Raw genomic sequence first — 15,431 nt, forward strand, 5'->3', positions numbered from 1 at the left:
GCATGGCAAGGAAAGGGATCCTTGCCCTCTTGGATCCCAGTGCAAGTTCGGGGGGTCCAGCCATCAAAATGGTCAGGGATGGAGAATAAAATGGACAGGTGTCTTGGGTTTGGACAGCCAGGTGTCTGCTAAGGAAGGCAGGAGCCTCCCCTGAAATGGAAAATGTAAATCCCCCCATTCCAAATTGCTATAAATTTTAAATTAAGGGGGAATTGCTATAAATTTTAAATTAAGAGGCTCTCAGGCAAAGATATGGCAACAGGAAATAGCAGTTCTTTATTAGGGAAGAAAATAAAGGATAAAATAAACAATGCAGTACACTGGAACAACACTGCCAGAGTCAGAACACAGCCTGACACCCTGTGGGTGCTGGCAGCAGGGCCATTGGAATTGTGGCTGCAGCCCTCCTGCAGTGCCAGGGGTGGTTCTGCTGGAGCAGGGATCCTGGAGAAAGGTGCAGTCTGCCTCTGAAGATCCAGGGGCAGAGGCAGCTGCTGTTCCTCTGGGAATGCAGTGGAGAGGCTGTGCTGGTGTTCCAGAATCTCCAGATTATATCTGGGTAGGAATGCTTGGCTCCTCCCTCTGGGCTCACATCTGCCAATGGGATGCTGTAGTCCTTATCAGCCATGCAGGGACATTCAATGGCCTGTTATCAGCAGGGGTGTCCCTGAGGGAGGAGTGGGTGTGGAAGAGATAAGAAAACTGCTCAATTACAGAAGACAACTGCCATACAGATGGTAAAGAGAACACATCTTGCCTTGCAATCTGGGACAACAGGCATGGAGAATAAAATGGTCAGGGGTGGAGAGGCTGAGGGGGCTGTGTCTGTTCAGCCTGAAGAAGAAAAGAGGAAGCTGAGATCTCATCATAATCTGCAGTGGCCTGACAGGAGGGGGATGAGGTGGCACTTCCCAGAGGTCCATGGGGGAGAGGTCAGAGTCCACAAGTGGGATCAGGGGGAATTGTCTATAGATAGAAAGGGAAAAGAAAATCATGCTGAGGGTGATCAGACACTGAACCAGGGGTGCAAGAGAGGCTGTGAGATATCAAAAATTCACCTGAGCTAGACTTGGAACGGGAGATCATGGATCTCCAGCACACGTGGAGTTGGATTCAGGTGCAGCTGAAGGGGTGCAGAGCTCTGAGAAAGGACAGTCACAAATCCTGAATAATCACTTTGGGGCTGTGGCCACCCCCTGGAAGCTCCTGTCCCTGTACAGTCACAGTCTGCAGGGCAGGCAGTGATCCCTTCTGTGCCCTGAGGGCATGTCCATGGCAGCTCCCAGGAGTGCCCATGGGAATGTGCCTGGCTGCCCAGCCAGCCCCTTCCCTGTGATCCATGGCAGGCCTGTTGTCTCAGCAGGTTAAGGAAATCATTTTCATAGCCTGGAGTGTTTTTCTCTCAGTGCTTTCCCACACCAGCTGGCCCACAAGCAAACTTCTGGATGCTTCTGCTGCCTGGGGGACTTCCTGCACTGTTGGAGCCCTGGATGCTGAGAATTTCAGATTTTCTGCGCTGACAGGCACCTCCAGGAGAACACTGCATTGACCTGAGGCTGTGGAGAAGCTTCCAAAATGGAATGACAGAACTGGGATTGTGGGTGTGGAGTTTGAATAGAAGTGTGTGATATCACAGGGTGGGAAACTCAGAGTTTAAGGGTTTAGAATATAGTAATATATATAAAGCAAGATGGAGGTTTTGGGGCAGTGGCTGGTTGTTCTTCTCCTTCTTCTTCACCTTTTTCTCCATGGGTTTGGGTGGTTTTGTATAATTGGATAAAAAAGTTCACATTGCAGGCCATGGGTGGTTGGTTATTGGGTTAAAAGTGAAAATAATTTAGGTGTCATTTCTTAATTGGATAATTTAGCCTTAAAAGACCTTGTAGAGAAAGACAGTTATTTTGTACCTTGTTAGTGAAATACTGCAGAACCCATGGCTTGTAAGTCTGTGATATAGACAAGAAATAATAAACACTTGAGTCTGAACACAAAATACTGTCTTGAGGGCTCCAATCCCAACCTTGACAGAGGCAAAACCAGGCACTCCACCTCCTCCAGGCTGCTCCCTCCTGCCCCCCTCACTCCCAGCACATCCCTCCTTTATCCCCATGGCTCAGGAAGCAGCCCAGCCCTTTGCTCTGTGTTCCCTGGGCTGTTCTCCTCCACAGCTGATCTCTCCAAAGGGGATCTGTGCTGCCCATCAGGGAGAGGTTGGGAATGGCTGCTCCAGCTCTTGTTTCACATTTGCACCAACACCTTTCCCACCACTGCCACCACACAGGGCTCCTCCTTTGGTGGTATCAGAGCTGGCTCAGTAAAACCCACTTGTCCTCTGGGATCTGCCTGGCAGGGCTTGCAGGCACCCAGGATTCCCTCCTGTGTCACTGTCCCCTCTCTCTTTTTAAATAAATGTGACATCCCTTTTGCTCCTCCGGGCTGGAAACTTTCTCTTCTCCCCAGGGAGTTCCATTCTGTTACTCCAAGGTCTCAGGAGGCTCTGGGAATAAAGAGTCCAACAAATTAGATTGGTTTCACTGAGTGGATGAGCCTGCAGCGGGGATATTGGGGTTTTGTGTGCTGTGGTTTAATTTCTTTCTCATCCTGTAAGCTCTGCAATCTCTTCCCAGCTCTTATCCCTGAGAGCAATGTTGGGATGCTCCCCTCTGCTCTGACACTGTTAACTCCTCCAAGTCTAACAGGAATCTTAAAAGAAGGTTGCCTGCTCTGGGCTCTCTGTAGCCTGTCACTGTCATCTTTTATGAAAAATCCCTTCGCCAGGATTTCTTCTCCTGGGAAGCTTCAGCTTCTCCATATTTTTGCTCATCTGGAATGTGGTTTGGAGTTCACCAACAGGTGCACCTTTGATTGGTTCCATGTGAATTGTTTTTACTTAATGACCAATCCCAGTCCAGCTGTGTCAGGACTCTGGTCAGTCACAAGATTTTATTATTCTTTCCTTTCTACCTTTCTGATGTCTCCTTTCTCTTTCTTTAGTATAGTTTTAGTATCTAATTTTCTTTTAATATAACATAATATCATAAAATAATAAATCAGCCTTCTGAGAACTTGGAGTCAAATTTTCATCTCTCACCTCATCCTGGGGACCCTCACATCAACACCACAACAATTAATAACCACAGTAGCCCAGCACCTTGTGCCAGTTTTCTCTGGAGAACTTGCAAAGTCTGGCTGGGGAGTCAATTCTGAGGGTTTGTAACCCCTCAGCTCCTCTTTGTCACAAATTAACAGTTGAGAGGTGTCACCCTGTTCTTCTAAGCCTTCTGATGTTTACATCCTTGTAATGCAATTTTTCACACACTTTTATGTAAATAATTATTGTTTTGCATTCTTTTCTGAAAGTCTATAAATGTTGGAGTCAGAAAATAAACTTCCCCTTTTTTACCTTAGAAGTTCCAGCGTGTGTATAATTTTATTTCATGTCTTATAGCAACAGAGAGGAAATTTTCCATCTCCAGCAAACATCCTTTGACCCCTTTACCTTGAGTGAATGTTGTCCACACTGCACAGACCCCAGCCCTTCTCCAAATCCCCCTCAGAGCTCAGGTAGGAGCAGATGGAGGCTGAGCATCCCCAGCCTCTGGAGGGTTCCTCCAGAACCCTCTTCCAGCATAGTTTGAATTCACAAATGTAAGTATGGAAGGTACAAATAATTCAGAGTGCATTTGTTTCTTTTTGAAGCCAGGTTTCTGGAGGCACTGACACTCCCACACCCCAGAGATCCAGAACTGGGCTCCCCAACCAGGGATGCAGGAGCTTGGGAAAAGGCTGTGGGGAATTCTGGAGCTGAGCCAGGTTTCAGCCCCATCTCACCCCAAAGATGCTGCTCCAGACACTCCTTGCAGCCTCCCATGAAGGATTCACTGAGCTTGCACCAATCTCCTGCAGTCCTCTACTGCCTGCAACAATTTTCTTAAAGTTCCTGGTGAGTAAAGTGGATTTCATACTGTATTTGAAATGAATGGTTTCATGCCATCCACACAAGTGGAAAACACTCATTCTCTTTCTTTGCAGCATCTTTAAAGAGTGCTTCTGCATCCTCCCCTTCTTCTGTCTCCTCTGGTTTATGCTGAGAAGCCCCAGTTGATTCACCTTTCTCCATAGGTTGGGGAGCTAAAATATGGAATAACTGCAAGGATCAGGGATGAATTTATCACCCTTGGTCCCACAGGGAATGAAACTTGTGACTGAGATCTTTTCCTTCATGGCATCAGTACCAAGTCAGCTGAGCTGCAGTGAAATGGCTGCAAACAGGTGTCAGGGTTATCAGCAACAATCCTAACCCTCATTCCATCCCTTTGGCTGTAGCCTCTGTATTTATTCCACAGGCTGAGCTAGAGAGAAAGGTTTCAAAGGCTGAAGAACTCACAGAATCACAGAATCCCTGGGCTGGGAGAGACCTTCAAGATCATCGAGTCCAACCCAGCCCCAACCCCTCAACTCAACCCTGGCCCCCAGTGCCACATCCAGGCTTTGTTAAACACACCCAGGGATGGGGACTGCACCACCTCCCCGGGCAGAACATTCCAGAACTTTATCACCCTTTCCATGAAAAGCTTTTTCCCAATCTCCAGCCTGTATTTCCCTTGGTGCAGCCTGAGGCTGTGTGCTCTGGCTGTGTCAGTGCTGCTGCAGACAGAGCCCAGCCCAGCTGAGCACAGGCACCTTTCAGGAGCTGTGAGAGTGATGAGGGCAGCCCTGAGTCTCCTTTTCTGCAGGCTGAGCACCCCCAGCTCCCTCAGGGGTTCCTCTCAGGGTTTGTGCTCCCAGCCCCTCAGAAGATTCTGCTCCTGCATTTCCCAAGCCCAGCAGCTGTTGCTCAGGCTGCTGAAGGTCCCAGGTGTGAGGGGCTCTGCAGAGCTGTGGGCAGGGATCTGGAATGATGCACGAGCTGCTCCTGCCAGGAACCAGAGTCACTGCAGGGAAAAGCTCACCATGGAGCCTCAGCCTTGCTCCTGTGACAGTGGCTTGGAGAGCTCTGCAATGATGGGCTCCTCTTGCTTTTACTGAGTTCCTCTGCTGAGGAACTGAGCAACCAGGGCTGGAATGAACCCTGGGTACCACACAAAGTCTGGAAATGTCCCAGAGATGGCTTAAAGAACACTTTGGACACATAATCCTGGAGACAAGTTTATGCAGCTGAGACCAATTGCCTTCCAAGGAGCAAATTGTAAACAATATCTTTTTAGAGTTAAAAATTAGTCTTGTTTAATGATATCTGTTTAGTCGATGTTAGGAAGTAAATCAGTGTGTGAGTAGTAAAACAATAATGTACTTTAAACTAAATTATTAGTAAACAAATCAGTCTGGTAGGCAATGAGTGCATGATACATTATTCATTTCTATTATCCAAAACACTCCACCAGCTCTCAGAGCCTGGCAATAAAGAATTCAGGATACAGCCTCCACCATCCCAGCCAGCAGTCTCTAATGTGATATTAAAGTTAAAAGAGAAGTGAAGGATATTCCCCCAAAGCAAGGTATTTGAGTAATCCTGGAATGAATCCATCTCATGCTTCTTTTTAAAGGCAGGCTGGGTTTTTTGGGGACTAAAGCACTTCCATTACAGCTGGAATGACACTTGTTCCCCACTTGGGGCCCGTTACCAACCCGTGAATTCCTCCCAAGACGACGCAGGAGCACTGGAGTGGATTCTGTGCCAGGCTGGTCCTGCTGCCTCCCTTCATCCCACTGAGGAGCCTGGAGAGCCTGAGCCTGACCCCAGCTGCCTTCCCGCCCCACCAGCCAGGGCTGTGCCCACATTTTCAGAAGAAAAAAGCCCCAAGAGGCCAAGGGATGGTGCCACAAGCCCTTCCCTGGCAAGTCTCTGCCCTCTTTCCTGGTCCATGCTGGGATGGGAAGGAAAAAGAGCAGGATGAAGGATGGGCAGGAGGTTTCTGCCCACAGCCAGGAGACCCTGGAATTGCACCCAGTGCCACTGAAGAGTCTGAATATCACTGCTGGAAGTAGAGACTGACCTTTTTCCTCTTTAGCATGCCAATCTCTGCTTATTTCTGTCTTGTACTGAATTCAACCTGCCTTATCTCACCCTGCTGCTTGTGCTCCATCTCATTCTCTCCCTGTCCCAGTGGGAAAGGGAGTGATGGAGTGACTGAGTGGGCACCAGGCAGTCAGCCAGGGTCAACCTGCCACAGACCCTCAGGAAGCCCTGCTCTCCATGGTGAGGGGAGAACAAGGACAATTTCATGGAATCACTGAATGGTTTGGCTTGGAAGGGGTTTAGAGCAGCCCTTGTTCCACCCCTGCCATGGACAGGGACACCTTCCACTGCCCCAGGGTGCTCCAAGTGTAGCCACATTTCTCTTCACAGAGAAAAGCAAGGACCAACTCCCCAAGAAATTTCTGGGATTCACATTCTCTGAACCTCAGAGAAAGAAAAAAACAATTCTTATCTCATTTGCTGCTCCTGTGTTGTTCACAAGTGGAATGCCTGGTGGAAGGTTGTTTACCTGAAGGGAATTGATAATTGGATTGTGGTGTGAGTGTTTTGATTTACTGACCAGCTGGATCCAGGTGTGTGTTGGGACTGTCACTGACAGTCACGAGATGCTGGGCAGGGAGTGCAGTTGAGTGCTTGGCAGATTCAGTTCAGATGTAATGTAATATAGTATAATAAAGTAATTAATTAGCCTTCTGATAAGATGGAGTCAGATCCATCACTCTTTCTCCCCTCCTTGGGGGTTGCCTGCTTTTCTGATAATCCCAGCCCTGTCCAGCCTGTCCTTGGACATTTCCAGGGATCCAGGGGCAGCCACAGCTGCTCTGGACACCTGTGCCAGGGCCTGCCCACCCTCACAAGGAGGACCTTTCAAATCATTCCTCTTCTAGTTTAAAACCATCCCCCCTTGTCCTTTCACCACCCACCCTTGTGAAAGGTCCCAGACCCCGTGGGGAGGTCAGGGGGCTTTGAGCCATGGAAGAGGAGCTGCTCTGCATGAGGCACTGTGGCCTCTGGTCTGCTTCAAGCAGGATCTAAAAAGATGGGGAGTTCTGGTGGGGGTTTAATCTTCCCCACGCTGTCAGCAGCTTTGTTTGCCAGCAGGGAAGTCAGAGCCACCAGAAACAGAGATGCTGGTCAGGAACCATCACTGCAAATGCAGGTGGACACTCGGGTCTGGGGGCAGGGAAAGAGGAAACGGCCTCAGGACGCACCAGAGAAGGTTTACATTGGATATTAAGAGAAATCTCATCCAAACGGGTGGTCAGGCATTGGAACAGCCTCACAGGGCAGTGGTGGAGTCACCATCCCTGCAGGGCTTCAAACAACTTCTGGATGTGGTGTGATGGTGATCACAGGGGTCCCAGGATGAAGGAAGAGATGAGAAAGTTGACTCCATGTTCAGAAGGCTTGATTTATTATTTTATGATATATATTATATTAAAACTATACTAAAAGAATAGAAGAAAGGATTCCATCAGAAGGCTGGCTAAGAATAGAAAAGGAATGAATAACAAAGGTTCAGACTGATCGAAACAGTCTGAGACAACTGGACTGTGATTGGCCATTAATTGGAAACAACTCCATGAGACCAATCCCAGATCCACCTGTTGCATCCCACAGCAGCAGACAATCATTGCTCACATTTTGTTCCTGAGGCCTCTCAGCTTCTCAGGAGGAAAAATCCTAAGGAAAGGATTTTTCATAAAACATGTCAGTGACAGATGTGGCCCTTGGGGACATGGGTTACTGGTGGCCATGGCAGGGCTGGGGGAGCAGTTGGACTGGATGGTCTTGGAAGGATTTTCCATCCTAAAGGACTCTTTGCTCCTGTGATCTTTCTGATGTGCAGAACAAGGCTGCTGGGGCAGCAGTGACTGGTGCAGAAACTGTCCCAGTTTTGGGGTGACACCCTGCTGACCCCACAGCAGTGACTGTTTTCCTGCCAGTTCTCCAGCTTTCATAACCCAGCCCAGTGACTTCGCTTTGAGGCACATCATGTGTGTGCACATTTTTTAAAAAAAACCCCATTTCCTTGTGGTGATTTCTTGGTTTCCTGCTGAGGGGAGCAGAGTCATGCAGGCGCCTGGGTGCTGAGGGCTCACCCCAGGGTGGTCTCTGCTCCATCAGCAGGGTGTTCAGGGATTTTTCCCTTTGGATATTCCTAAAGCTCTGCAGAGAAGGAAGCTGCTGGGACTTGAGGAGCAGATCAGTGTCACCGACATGTTTTATGAAAAATCCTTTCCTTAGGATTTTTCCTCCTGAGAAGCTGAGAGGCCTCAGGAACAAAATGTGAACAATGATTGTCTGCTGCTGTGGGATGCAACAGGTGGATCTGGGATTGGTCTCATGTGGTTGTTTCCAATTAATGGCCAATCACAGTCCAGCTGTCCAGACTGTCTTGGTCAGTCTGAGCCTTTGTTATTCATTCCTTTTCTATTCTTAGCCAGCCTTCTGATTAAATCCTTCCTTCTATTCTTTTAGTATAGTTTTAATATAATATATATCATAAAATAATAAATCAGCCTTCTGAACATGGAGTCAAGATTCTCATCTCTTCCCTCATCCTGGGACCCCTGTGAGCACCGTCACAAATGGTGACCCCAAGGAAAGAACTGACACAGATCAGTTTTTCCCCACAGCTGGGGCTGCTGCTGTCTCAGGTCCTTAATCCCCTGTAAAGCTCTGGCAGCCAGCTGAGGGGTGCCAGGGCTCAGCAGGTTCTGGGAAAACACCCGTGATGGAAGCACAGCAGGGCTCTTACCTGCAGAGGTGCTAATCCATGATGTGGGACCCTGCCTGACTTCCCCAAACCAGGACATCCTGGAGCCTTCCAAACCCACCCTTCTGTCATGCTGCACCCTCAGCAATCCCTGAGGCACATTCCCCTGCCTGTCCCCCCTGCCTCAGCTGCCTCCAGCTCTGGGCTGGGGCTGGGGGTGCTGCTGAACCCTTGGCTTTGTGCTGGGAGCAAACTGGGGAACACCAAAGGGCACAGCCCTGGCTGCTCTTCTCCGGAAGAGAAGGGATGTTTCACACGGATGAGTGGCTAAGCTGCCACTTCAGATTCTCTGCAAACACATCCTGCTGCCTGCCAGGCTGGGACTGGGAGATCCAGGGAATCTGCACTTGCCAAGGAAAACCAGGGGATCCAACCTTGCTGCAGAGAGAGCACCTAGAACAGCACTCAACAGAAGCGCCCCCAGAAACAAGGCATTCCCACCCCCAGAAACTAAAAAGGCATTCCCACCCCAGAAACAAACAAGGCATTCCCACCCCCAGAAACAAACAAGGCATTTCCACCCCAGAAACAAACAAGGCATTCCTGCCATGCACACTCCTAACAGAGACAGCAGCCTCCAAGTACAGTAAAATACAGAATTTTAGTGAGTTTAATACTTTTAGAACCTTAGAATTTTGCATTCCTGCCATGGACACTCCTAACAGAGACAGCAGCCTCCAAGTACTGTAAAATACAGAATTTTAGTGAGTTTAATACTTTTAGAACCTTAGAATTTTGCATTCCTGCCATGGACACTCCTAACAGAGACAGCAGCCTCCAAGTACTGTAAAATATAGAATTTTAGTGAGTTTAATGCTTTTAGAACCTTAGAATTTTAGAATTTTTAGATTTTAAACTTTAGAATTTTAAACTTTAGAATTTTAAACGTTTAGAATTTTAGAATCTAAGAATCAAAAGTTTTACTATTTTTGCCCCTTTTAGAATAGTACCACCACATGGGTGGAAGCTGCTCCAAAGGCTGGAATGAGGAGACACATGGTGGAATATGGTCTGTTAGAGATGGGTTTTGCCTTTTTTTTTTTTTTCCTTATTTTGGAGAAAATGAATGCCTCGAAAATCTACAAAGGGCAGTAAAATCCTCAATTGTAGATGGTGAGGAAGGAAGCAATTTTATTGTCTCTCCCAGGATCTCCTCCTGGGTGATAGACCCAAGATCCAGAGGAGGCTCCTCAGGGTCTGTGGGCACTTTCAGCTGGGAATCTCTTCCTGCAGAAGCAGCAGATGCAGAAAGTTTACCTTGGTTCAAAAATCAAACTAATTGATGCAGAGAAGAATCCATGGAGAGCTGATAAATATAAAACCACCTCTGTCTCAATGCTGCAGATCTCTGGTGGGTAGAAAATAAATCAGGAAATACCTGAATTTGCTGTTGTTGTACAAACTCTCGGATTAAGAGCAGCAATAATAATTGGAATATTTTGCCCATTGAGCTCAATGAGTGGTTATTGATCCTTAGCTCATTTATAAATAAGTAGCTAATTGTGAGTGTTTGCTGTTGGCCTGCTGCATTAAGTTTATCAATGTAATTATACAACACAGCACTGTATTTATAGATTACTTCCACTGATTGAATACTTGCAGGAGGCTTACATTCTTTCACTTCTTTTTGACAAATATTTATAATTCAGCCTTATCTGTGGCTGCATAGATGTTGTTCTGGAACAATTAATAGAGCTGAAGGAGGAATAAAATGTAATGGATAATTTATTTAATGAATTTGGCTACTTTTTCTGCTCATGTATTTGTTTTTGCCAGCAGTTTGTGTCATGTTTGTTATTTAAAAAGTCTGGGTGATTGTTAACATTCCTTCCTGCTCTGGGAATTGTTTGTGGCCCTTTTCTGGTCTTGCTCCACTAAGTCCACGTCTGGATCTCAAAATGGATCATTTTCTTTGAAGTCTTCCAATGTTCTTCCAAAAGTTGACGTTTCCCTGCTTTTTTCAGGGAATATGAACACAAAACTCAGGCCTGGACTCTGAATAAAGGAGCTGGGTGATATTTCTGTGAGCAAATATCTCCATATACACAGGTATAAAGTAATACTGTCATTTCTGCTGCACTTGGAGCACCACATGGGCACATCTGTCTCCAGAAATTATGGTCTCTGCAGGGGTGTCCTGGGTTTGCTGCTGCTTTTCCCCCTCCCAGCCCTTGGGGATTCGCTCTCCACAGTGGGATTTCCACTGCCATCCAAAGAAATGGGGAAAGAGGAAGCTGGGGGACAGCACACAGCATGGAAAAGGTCAGAGGGGTCCCTTGTCCAACCAGAATCTCCCAGGAGTTGATGATTCCCTCAGGACTCACTGTGGGGACAGAGAATCCTGAGCTGGCAGGTCCCCCAGGGACCATCCAGGCTGAACACAAATCAGCAGGGTGGCAGCACAAAGACAAACAAAACACCAGCACAATCTCCTCCTGTCCTTGTTCTCCAAGGCTCTGTGGGACCTGCTGTGATTTACCTCTCCTGGGTTTGTTCCCAGCTCCTTGCTGGGAGGCTGGGCTGAATGAAAGAGCTCGTGCTCAGCAGGGAGAGGGGAAGAGAATTCCTGCTCAATTTACAACATTGTGGCTCCATAATAATGTTCCAGATTGCAAGGCAAGACGTATTCTATTGCCATGTGTATGGCAGGTGTCTGGTGTCAAGTGGGCAATTCTCCTTATCTCTCTTCCTGAGTGATCATAATCAACAGGGGGACATCTGCTGATAAGGGGCTATTGAATGTCACCACATGACTGATAAGAACTACAGCATCCCATTGTGAGATGCTCCGCCCAGAGGGAGGAGCCAAGCATTCCTACCCAGATATAATCTGGAGATTCTGACACACCAGGCAGCTCTTTCTCCACTGGACTCCCCAGAGGAACAGCAGCTGCTTCTACTCCCATGGATCTGCAGAGGAAGAATACACCCCTTTCCTACAGGACCCCCCTGCTCCAACAGAACCACCTCTGACACTCCAGGAGGGCTGCAGCCCCTTTTCCAACTGGACTGCTACCAACACCCTGGCCCACAGGGTGTCAGGTTGAGTTCTGACTCTGTCAGAACTAGAACAGTGTTGTTCCAGTGTATTGCATTGTTGTATTTTATAATTTTAATTTTTTCCCTTCCCTATTAAAGAACTGCTATTTCCTGCTCCCATATTTTTTGCCTGAGAGCCCCTTAATTTAAAATTCATAGCAATTTGGAGGGGTGGGGAGGGTTTGCATTCTCCATTTCAGGGGAGGCTCCTGCCTTCTTTATCAGGCACCTGTCTTTCCAAACCAAGACAAATAAGATTTCCCCCCTTGTATTAGATTTCAGGTGGGTATTTCAAACTTCAGGAAAACAGGCAGGAACACAAGTTTTATAGCTCCTGAAAAGCACATTATTGAATTCCAGAGCCAGGGCATAGCAGGGGTGAGAGGCTGAGTCAGAACCTTGACACAAAGCTCAAGGAAGCCTCAGGCCCCAGGGCTCTGTGCTGATGGGGGCACTGGGCAGCAGATGGAAATTCGCTCTGCCTGCCCAAACTCTCCTGGCTGCTGCCTTCCTCATCCTCTTCCCCTCTGTTCCATGCCTGGCCACTCACCCTGAGGGCCAGGAGCACTGGGTGATGGTCGTGAGCCCCTCAGGAGGGGAGAAAGGGCAGCACAGGGAAGGGAGCTGGGGAGTGCTCCCAGGCCAGCAGGGTGTTGTACACTTGTCTTTCTCCCCCTGCATTTCTCCCATGGAAAACCAGCTGGGATACGTGGCTGTGCTGATGCTCCTGGCTCCTGCAGGGCAGTGCTGGGTGCCTCACAGCTGGGAGCAGTGAAATGTGGTGGGGTGCTTTCCAAGGGAATCATTTTTCCCAGAAAAATTTTCCATCCTCCATCTAGGCCTTTGGCATCAGGTCCATGGGGGTTTGGGCTGGTGCTCAGCCTCAGAATAGGAATTTAAAGGCACATCTGGAGGTAGATGGGAATTTGTTTTTTTGGAGTGAAGGGCTGAGGCTCAGTCATGGGAGGGAGGGGTCAGGCAGGTGGGATGGGGCTGCTCTGGCTCTCCCAGTGAGGATCCAGGACCTTGATAGAGACCTGTAGGCAACACTTTTCAAGTGCTTTAAGTGGTTTAAATAAGGTTTTTGAGTGTTTTAAGTGTTTAAATATCGGATCAAAGCAGCCCCCATGGCAGGGAGCAAGATGAGGAGGACTCCATCTTATCAGAAGGCTAATTAATTACTTTATTATACTATATTATTCTATACTATATTACACTACATCTAAACTGAATCTGCCAAGCACTCAACTGCACTGCCCAGAATCTCGTGACTGCCTGCTGACCACAGTCTGCACACATTTGGCCCTGACAGGCCAAGGAAACCAAACACCATCACTCTGGGTAAACCATCTCCACCTTGATTCTGCTTTGGCACAACACAGGAGCAGCAAATGAGATGAGAACTGTTTTGATCATTCTCTTCTCTGCGTCTCTCACTGCTTCTCTCAGGTTGAGAGAATGTGAATCCCACATTTATAAATACTTCCAACCTGCAGCCTCGACATGGGGCCGCTGGTACCTTAAAGAGAGGATTTTAGAAGGTCTGGGAAGTTCCTTCCAAAAGCTGGTGGAGTGGGAGTTCCTGGAACAAAGGGGAACCAAAGGATATCAGGGGAAGGTTCTTCCCCAGAGGGTGCTGGCACTGCCCAGGCTCCCCAGGGAATGGTCCCGGCCCCGAGGCTGCCGGAGCTCCAGGAGCGTTGGGACAGCGCTGCCAGGGGTGCCCAGGGTGGGGCTGTGGGGGGGTCTGGGCAGGGCTGGGGCTGCCCTGGGGGATCCTGGGGGTCCAGCTCAGGATGTTCAATCTCTCCCCAAATTCAGGCAGCATCTCTCTGCTCCTGCAGAAGAGAGGCTGGCTGGAAAGAGGCTGGAGCCCTAGGGACACGAGGACAGTGTTGTCCAGGGGTTTCTTTCTCACCATCTCTGCAGCACGTCTCTAATTAAGCTCTCTGAACACACCCTGTTCCAGACTGGCCTGTGGATAAAATTGACCTTTAAAAAGAGAACGAGATACCCAAGGGGCTGGACAGGACTGGACAGCAGGTGAGCATTAATCTGAGAGATAAATTTTTAATGCTACAGCTTAAACCCCCCTCAGCTGTCTGCAGAATTTATTTCTTTGCCTCTCTGGGCTTGTTCCTGCACCTGAGAGAATTGCAGGAATGATACTGCAGTGCTGGAGGACAGACAGGAATCTTGCAGCTTGGGTGGCTCCAAGCCTGGGTGGCTGTGCCCTGGATGGGTCTGAGGGACCTGGTGTCTGGCTGCTGGGTCTCCTTCCATCATCATCTGCCTCCTTGAGTGCTGCATTCCCTCTGAAACGTTGGCTTTCCCTGAAAATCCCCAAATTACAGCCTCTGTTACATGAGAAAAATGAAGCTCAATTCACAACCCCTGGATCCAGGACCAGAGGCTTCTATGAATCTTTTTAGGAACACAGTGCCAGGAGTCATGGTCTGGGGAGGAACGTGGGCTGCACCCCAGGCTCATCAGCCCCTCCATTTTCTCCCATGGAAAAATTTGCCACAGTGAGAAAGATAATCTGAAAACAAAAGAAACCATCTGAAATTACCTGAAAACATGTGGAAATGGTGGAGAACCACCCTGTCCCAGTGCCATGTCTGACCTGGGGCTGGCTCTTCACCATGGGGAGGTGCAGACAGATCCCTCAAACCCAGCTCAGGACAGAGCCAGGCACATCCCTAAATCCCAGGCCCCAGGCACAGAAGCAGAGCAAGAGCCTTTCAGCAAATTGCCTTGTTTAACACCACGTTCTGTAGCCAAGCACCATCTTTTAAATAGAGCTGCTGTGGGAATAGAGATGGAGACATAAAAGGGATGGAAAAAATCCGTATTTTGCATTTTGCTGGAATGAGCTCCTGGTAATTGTTCGTGTCCAGCTCCTGTTTATGCCACTGTTTTGTTGCACAGCTCCTAAATTAAGCTGGCTCTGGAGCAAAGCTTCCCCCAGCAGCCCTGCATGGCCTCCCTGGGCTGCTGCATCCACACATGTCCTGCTCCTGCACTCTTGATTAGCACTTCACTAATTAAGAACCTGGCTTGCTCTGAGGACAGCGGATGTTCCATGAAGAAGCATCCTAGGCAGGAACTGTTGGGCAGAGCCTTGAGGGAGGCTGACCCAGCCTTTTTTTGCCTCCAAGGGGATCTGTTTCTGTTCATTTGCACTGTCCAGGAGGCTCCTGGTGGGGGTGGTCCCCATCCACCTCTTCCTGCCCCATCTTCCCTCCTCTCCAAGCCTGAGGTTGGGCTTCCCAGTCCACTGAGCTCAGGACAGTTGGGTCATGGCACATGGCAGCCACAGCAAATGCCAGGGCTAATGCTGGGGTGGGTTGGGAAGGGAGGGATCCCTCCAGCTCCATGTCCATCCCTGTCTGTCCCAAACATTCTCTGGGCAGTGTGTGCCCTCTTCCAGACCGTGGGTGTGTGCGCAGCAGCTGTGCTCTGACCTTTCTGGGAGCTGATTAGTTGTTAATCCCCCCTCCCCTCTGCCAAACAGCTGCTGATCTCCTTCTGGAAGTGCCCAAGGCCAGGCTGGATGGGGCTCTGAGCACCCTGCTCTAGTGGATGGCTCTCCTGCACACAGCAGTGAGACAGTCTTCAAGGTCCTTTCCA

The sequence above is a fragment of the Fringilla coelebs genome, assembly GCF_963513975.1.
Source record: "Fringilla coelebs genome assembly, chromosome: 18".
NCBI lineage: Eukaryota > Metazoa > Chordata > Aves > Passeriformes > Fringillidae > Fringilla > Fringilla coelebs.